The sequence below is a fragment of the Syngnathoides biaculeatus genome, chromosome 10 (genome assembly GCF_019802595.1).
Source record: "Syngnathoides biaculeatus isolate LvHL_M chromosome 10, ASM1980259v1, whole genome shotgun sequence".
Lineage (NCBI taxonomy): Eukaryota > Metazoa > Chordata > Actinopteri > Syngnathiformes > Syngnathidae > Syngnathoides > Syngnathoides biaculeatus.
In genome coordinates this window covers 10,320,408-10,329,070 of record NC_084649.1, presented here as the reverse complement: position 1 = coordinate 10,329,070, position 8,663 = coordinate 10,320,408, and positions in this window count along the sequence as shown.

Here is an 8,663-nt window from a genome sequence, read left to right as displayed (position 1 = left end):
TGAGGCAGACTTGCTAGTCACTATTTATACGCTGTGCTGCAATGCCTAAATTATGAATGTAAATAAATACACTGCAGAAAATCAGTCAACAGAATGGCACATTTATATAGATGCACAAAGCTGAATTTCATGCTGTAAAATTGTAAGGTGGAATGTATTAACTCTCCTTAAAGCCCCGGAGAGGCTTGCATGGCTTTTTTTTTAATCTCACATGTGCAGATTAGAGGATGGTTTGCTGACTGCCTGGAATAGACACAGCGCTTTTGGGTGAGCAGCAGACGACTGCAATGTTGGGTTAAAGTTGGTAGCAGGCCTGATTTAATGTCAAGATGTGTCAATTACTGTTGTACATGTAAAGTCCAAACTGGAGAAGACAAAATTTTAATTAATTAATTAGTGCAGACATGAGGCTGATGGTCTAATCCCCTTCAATTAGAATGGTACCAGATTCGTCAAATAGATTTGAATCTACAAAACATGTAGTCCCAGCGGCAGAGCAGACTCAGTAGGCAAGTGTGTGTGGGAACTGCGAGTGGCGTCACATTTAAATTCTACCACTCATCAAATATTTGATATCAGTTTTCTGTTGAGGACTAATAGACTAATCTTTTGAACCAAAACATGTTCGTTTTGCAGAAAAATATGTAAATCGCTCTCACACACACGAATCCACATATTCAATCTTAAATGTTATCATGAGTTAAACCATGGAGGGTAAGTGTAAAATAATTAAGCACCTACCTGAAAAAAGTTGTAGAGGACACATTTCTGTTTTCCATGGTGTCCTTCCACGTAGTTTTGCATTTTTGGTATTTCTATCAAACGCCATCTGAAAAAATGAGCCTCCTATTTTGTGGAGCATTATATAATACATATAAAATATATATCTGAAAACGTTACTCAGAGTGGAGAGTGAATTCTTGCGTATTGCCAACATAGTGCCAAATAGTAGGCCGCATTGGAATAATAAAAATCGAGGGCAGACCCAACAATGATTAGCGTATTTTAAGGTTCTGTATTGTCTGGTGCATTGTTCATGACACCTGTCCCAAGACTCCATAAAGAAATGTGTGGGTTGTGTCAGGAAAGACATCTTGTGTTAAAATGGTGCCAAACAAATCTGAATGTCCCCAACAACCTTGAAGACTTCCCACAGGTGGAGAGCCAATGGGAAGGGCCACTCATGATGTCTCTCTGAGCCGTGCCCAGCCGCAAGACACTTGCCATTGAGCCACATCTCCCTGGCTGGCTCCAGAGAAGGGCACTGGTGAGCCATATTCCGGCAAGGGAATAGGAGGTCCAAATATTTTGCATTTCATAGTGCGGTTCAAAGTTCCCCCATATACTGCTGGCCCAGTTTGAAATTGATGACCTTACCAGGGGCATGGAGTTTACCTCCTAGGATCATTGGAACATACAAACTCCTCCTCTCACAGTGAAGAAAACAAGTATTTGAACACCCTGCAATATTGCAAGTTTTCCCACTTATAAATCATGGAGGGGTCTGAAATTTTCATCGTAGGTGCATGTCCACTGTGAGAGATATAATCTAAAAGGAAACATCCGGATATCACAATGTATGATATTGTTAACGATTTATTTGTGTGATACGGCTGCAAATAAGTATTTGAACACCTGTTTATCAGCTAGAATTCTGACCCTCAAAGACCTGTTAGTCTGCCTTTAGAAGTTCTCCTCCATTCCATGTATTATCCTGAATCAGATGCACTTGTGTGAGGTCGTTAGCTGCATAAAGACACCTGTCCACCCCATACAATCAGTAAGACTCAAATTTGTAACATGGCCAAGACCAAAGAGCTGTCCAAAGACACCAGAGACAAAATTGTACAACTCCACACGGTTGGAAAGGGCTACGGAGAAATTGCCAAGCAGCTTGGTGAAAAAAGATCCACTGTTGGAGCAATCATTAGAAAATGGAAGAAGTTAAACACGACGGTCAGTCTCAATCGGAGTGGAGCCCCATGCAAAATGTCACCTCATGGAGTCTCAATTATCCTTAGAAAGGTGAGGAATCAGCCCAGGACTACATGAAAGCACTTGGTCAATGACCTGAAAAAAGCTGGGACCACCGTTTCCGAGGTGAATGTTGGTAATACACTAAGACGTCATGGTTTGAAATCATGCAGGCCAGTCTTAAGTTTGCCAATGACCGTTTGAATGATACAGAGGAGTCATGGGAGAATGTTTTGTGGTCAGATGAGACCAAAATGGAACGTTTTGGTCATAATTCCACTAACCGTGTTTAGAGGAAGACGAATGATGAGTTCCATCCCAAGAACACCATCCCTACTGTGAAGCATGGGAGTGGTAGCATCATGCTTCGGGGTTGTTTTTCTGCACATGGGACAGGATGACTACACTGTATTAAGGAGACGATGACCGTGGCCATGTATTGTGAGTTTTTAGGGAACAACTTCTTTCCCTCAGTCAGAGAATTGAAGATGGGTCGTGGCTGGGTCTTTCAACATGACAATAACCCGAAGCACACAGCCAGGAAAACCAAGGAGTGGCTTCGTTAAAAACACATCAAGGTTCTGGCGTGGCCTAGCCAGTCTCCAGACCTAAACTCAATAGAAAATCTTTGGAGGGAGCTGAAACTCCGTGTTTTTCACCGACACCCCAGAAACCTGTCTGATCTAGAGAAGATCTGAATGGAGGAGTGGGCCAAAATTCCTCCTGCAGTGTGTGAAAACCTGGTGAACAACTACAGGGAACATTTGACCTCTGTAATTGCAAACAAAGGCTACTGTACCAAATATTAACTGGTTTTCTCAGGTGTTCAAATACTTATTTGCAGCATTATCACACAAAAAAATCATTAAAAAAAAATCATACATTGTGATTTCTTTTGACATTGTGACTTTTCTTTTTAGATTATCTTTCTCACAGTGGACATGCACCTACGATGAAATTTTCAGACCCATCTATGATTTCTAAGTGGGAGAACTTGCAATATAGCTGGGTGTTCAAATACTTATTTTCTTCACCTATAGGTTCTTTTCAAGTAGGAGCAGCATTTTATAATTAGAAATAAAAAGTCCAACCCCAAATTAGTGACAAACTACTTTTAAAACATAGTTTTTTTTGAGGCACAGTGAATACAGTCAACACAGTGACATTTGTATTCATGTCGTTCTGTCATTGAGTGCACTGAAGGTTGAGGTTGGGCTAGTTTCCCTGCAGCTTTTCCAGGCTTCAACAACAAGGAACTTATCCCTTGATGAGCCACATCAAGGGATTTGTTCCACTCACCTCGTCATTTCTCAATTCGGGCTTTTCTTTAACCTTCACTAAGCTGCACCACCTTTTTCATCCTCCCTCAACCCACAGGTCTCTCAAGAAGACAGCGATATCGGTTGGCTTGTTGTCATATTTTGCCTTTGACAGCAATGTTTTGAATGTCGATGCAAAGTTTCAAGGTTCTGAGCTACCGATGCCAACTAATGATTGACATAAAAGAGCAAAGACAAGAAAAAAATAGAAAAAGACTAGACAGTTCAGTTCATATTTTCTTGCACGCATCCATGCACCTTTTCTCCATACCACTTTTTGTCTGAATGAGAATCATCTTTATTTGCCAAGTATGTCAAAAACGGGCAAGGAATTTGTCTCCCGTAGTTTGAGCTGCTCTAGTAATAAATACACACTCATTGAGCCATAAGAGGTTACCAGTAATAGGGGAATCTAACCATCCATATTCTTTGCCGCTTATCCTCACAAGGGTCAAGGGCGTGCTGGTGCATAAGCCAGCTGTCAATGGGCAGGAGGCAGGGTACACCCTGAACTGGTTGCCAGTCACTCGCAGGGGACATAGAGACAAACAGCCACACTCACAATCACACCTAGTGTTCAATTAATGTTGCTTGTTTTGGGATATGGGAGGAAACCAGAGTGCCCGGAGAAAACCCAAGCAGGCACAAGGGGAACATGCAAACTCCACACAGGGAGGGCTGGGATTGAACCCAGGTCCTCAGTACTGTGAGGCCAACGCTTTCCATCTGATCCACTGTGCCGCCCTGGTAACCCATTATTTTTTCATTTTTGACAATTGTGCAAATGATGCAGAGGCTCCAAAAATTCTGTTGTTTAAACTGACTAGTCGTTCGATGTCAGTTGTGCAAACGGTGCAGCTACTTCTCAAGCACATGAGTAGCCAGTATTGGTCAACAACTTATTCTGTTCAATCATTTCCATCTGATTCAGGGTTAGAGGCAGGGGACACTCTGCACTGATTTTGTTTGTCCTATGTTAAATTAATTGGTTCGTTTCTTTTCAACCCAATTTTAAGTAACCCAAAAAAGTCCCATGATTCCTGAAGGTATTAGACCAGAGGAAACTACCGGTACTTGAGGAATTATGTGTTATAGTAAGGTCACATAATAATAAATGTATTTTTGGACAGTACGAGAAACTGTAAACTACACACAGAAAAACCCAATTTAAGATTAAAATCCCGAACCTTCATGGTGTTAGGCAGTAGCGCAAACCAGTCACAGTGGTTCCCACACGTGTATGTCGAATATTTTTGTTACCCAACTGCGAGACTGCAGACCTCCACAGAATTCCTGGTAAACTTGAAAGGATCTTGCAGCCACATGACAAAAGCGTCATCTTGTCTGTGCAATGGATTAGCCGCAGTGACAGGTCATTAAATACCTGAAGCGCGGTCTAATCAGAATGTCAGCAGAGCCACAAGCCCCAGGAAATTATCACCTCAGTTTTCATGTTCAAAGCTCATCTGTTCTAATAGCATTGTCACCACACTGGCATTTATATGGCCACCTACAACCCATTGCAAATGCAAACACTATGACAATATATATATATGTTTCGGGGTTTGTAAGACTCGTACATTGAAGTGGTGTACATGCAGCACACCATGACAGGAAAGTCAAAATGTGTTTACTTTAGCATATATGAGTTATAATGCTGGGACTTGTAGCATCATTACCTCCACGAATGAGGTTATATTTTCGACTGCTCTCGTTTGTCTTACTGTCTGCCACGGTGACAGATTAAGCGAGAACAAAATTCCCAGGCGTGCAAGACCCCATTTTGTGTAGATGAGTTCAAAAAACAACTTTTTAAAAACATTTGTGAGAAAACTTTACTTCTTTCTTTACAAATATCAACAAGAAATTTTAATTTTTTTTATTTGGAATGAATGATGAAAACAATGTATACATTGTTTACCTTCTCAGAGTAATTCACTAATTCCATCTGTGATGACAAATATAAGATCACACATTCCCATTTATAATCTAATTATGTGATTGTGTATGACCACGGAATTCTTCCTGAATTTGTATTGCTCCAACATATACAGTATTTTTCCTTTTCAGAATAAGAGTAGCTTTTCATCTGTCTGCTAGTTTTACCCTGGCGCGGAAACTGAGGGAACCCGCAATGAAGCAATTAAGGAAGCACAGAAATGCCAACTGTCATGCTCTTGTCTGGGCCTGAGGCCAGATGTGAACAAGTTGCCCCATGTCAGCTTACTTTGTGGCAGCTTGGCAAGGAGCTGCGTTGTTAGCTGGGGTCTGAGAAGAACACACCTGAATGACTGCAAGGCACAATTTAAAGTTTCGTATGTGTTGTCCGATAAAGATGAATTTGTAAAATGGACCTGATGCAAACTAATTGTGAGTTAGGATTAAGTTGATATTTTAGGGAATTTTTCCAGTTTACCCTTAAATTGAATTTTGTCTAAACGACATATTTTCTTTTTTTTATATGCTTTGTTTTCCATAACTCCTCAAAACTAATCACCTCTCTTCTTTGCATGATTTTGCCATTTTACCATCTGGGCACACCGCAGCAGAGCACTTGTTCATATTCGCCATGGGGGAGCATGGCTGTTCCTTGAGTTAGCTTGCACAACTTCCCACTGTAGTAAAACCCCATCTGTTTGAATACCGATACTGCAACAGTCCTGTGGAAATGAAGCTTGTGATTTGCATGCGAGAAACAGTTGTCTTTTTGTTATGGTGGAATAAATCACATATTTATCGTTGAAATGGTGTTATGGCACGTTAGAATACAAACCAATTAGGCAACAATCATTTCAAATGTACAACACAAATTCCAATGAAGTTGGGATGTTGTGTTAAACAAATAAAAACGGAATACAATGATTTACAAATCATGTTCATCCTAGGTATAATTGAATGTACTACAAAGACAAGAGACAAGTTAATGTTCAAACTGAAAAACCTTATTGTCTTTTGCAAATAATCATTAACATTTTTTCTTGTGAATGACTGAGTCATTCAGGGAAGCTCCTTTTCTACCCACCTGTTCCCCATTTGTATGTTCACCTGTGGGATTTTCCCAACAGGTGTTTGATGAGCATTCCTCAACTCTATTTTCCTGCCTGATTTAAATTAAAGATTGTTTGCTAAAAACAGTCACGTCTATCAGTTTGAGCATTCAATATCTTATCTTTGTAGTGTATTCAATTAAATACAGGATGAACAAACAAATAAGATATTAATATCCAATTGAGGCTCCTACAATAAAGCAACATTTCTTTTAAGTATGGCTGGCAAATGGCTGATCAATCAATCAGACAATCAAACTTTATTTACAGTATCAAGCGCCTTCCAAAGAAACAACAAATACTTTACATTGTCTAAATCACCCCCCTCCTGCCCCTCATCTACACACATACAGACATACAAACACACATGCATACATATAAACCTAAGTTTAAAAAAAATATAAAAATAACAACCATATGGCGTATGCCTCAGAGGATCCTGGTGAGGAAACACCATCTCAACAATCTGTCTGCACCAGGAGCAGATCCCAGGCTGTGGCCACAGGACACCCACACAGAGCCCAGCGATATAAGAGGAGCCATTGTGCAACCCGTTAAGCGTGGCCACATCTTAACTCCTCCTTTGGTGGAATGACTGTAAAATAGTACTTAAAAAACATAAAACAATTAAATCACTGAAAACATACAATGATATAAAAATCTAAATAACAGACATGCAGTGCCGTGAAAAAAGTTTTCACTGCTTCCTGGTTTAATTTTTTTTTGACGTAACTACAAAGGTTTCAAATCATCAGACCAATTTTAATTAATTTAATAGCAAAGAGAGGTGGAGGTGGGAAAAGAGGTGGGTGGCAAAGAGGGTTTCGTGCTGACCCCCTTCCTGTTTGTGGTTGCAATGGATAGGCTGACAGACACGGTTAGACTGGATTCCCCTTGGACCGTGATTTTCGCAGATGATATTGTGATATGCAGTGAAAGCAGGGAACAGGCAGAGGAACAGTTAGAAGGATGGTACGCACTGGAAAGGAGAGGAATGAAGATTAGCCAAAGTAAAACCAAATACCTGTGCATGAATGAGGGGGGAGAAGGTGGAAGAGTGAGGCTACAGGGAAAAGAGATACCATGGGTGGACAACTTCAAATACTTAGGGGTCAACAATGCAGAGCAATGGAGAGTGTGGTAAGGAAGTGAAGAAACGGGTCCAAGTGGGGTGGAACAGGTGGCGGAAGGTCTCTGTTGTTCTATTGTAACAGAAGAGTATCCGCCGGGATGAAGGGCAAAGTTTATAAAACAGTGGTGAGGCCAACCATGATGTACGGATTAGAGACGGTGGCACTGAAGAGACAACAGGAAGCAGAACTGGATGTGGCAAAAATGAAGATGTTGAGGTTGTCGCATGGTGTGAATAGGTTGGATAGGATTAGAAATGAGCTCATTAGAGGGACAGCCAAAGTTAGATTTTGGGAGAGAAGGTTGGAGAGACCAGACTTAGATGGTTTGGACACGTTCAGAGACGAGAGAGTGAATATATTGGTAGAAGGGTGCTGAGGATGGAGCAGCCAGGCTAAAGAGTGAGAGGAAGACCAAAGAAAATGTTGATGGATGTAGTGAGCGAGGACATGAGGACAGTGGATGTTAGAGAGGAAGATGCCCGAGATGGCCTTAGATGAAAAAAAAATGACACGCTGTGGCAACCCCTAATGGGACAAGGCGAAAGAAAAAGAAGAATAGCAAAGAGACAACCCAAGAAAATACAAAATGTAGTTTTCATATTACAATTCAACTTCATAAAACTAAAAAAAAAAACCTTTCTCATGTTGTATATAAGAGCTAATCTAATCTAATCTAATCTAATCTAATCTAATCTAATCTAATCTTTATAAGCGTTGAATAAAGTAAAAAGAGAGATATAGATCAATTTACAATAAATCTACGCATATTAGTTACACAATTTATATCTTTCTCTGCCCTTCTTTTCATCCCCATTAAAATGTTTTTCCATGGTATCTTCCAAGTGTAACTGCTCATCGTATATTGCGATAAACATGACTACTTTAAGAGTAACAAGAGCACCACTGTCATCTACTGCTGTGAATGTGCAATTACACTTTATTTTAGTATGGCAAATCATGTTCTTTGGGTGCTGACCTCGCTCTTAAAAACATCCAATGGTTGGCCACCTGCACTAGCTACCGATTGAAAGGAATGGAAGTAAGTGAATTCAACTGGTTCTGTAGTTGCCAACAGGTGAAAAATAAAAAATGACCACAATCTGTCCCAACTCTGCAGAAATGCCAAATGCTGAAGAGAATGAGAAGATAGAAAGATATAGTAAATCTCTCGTGCAAAAACTTTGCCGTAA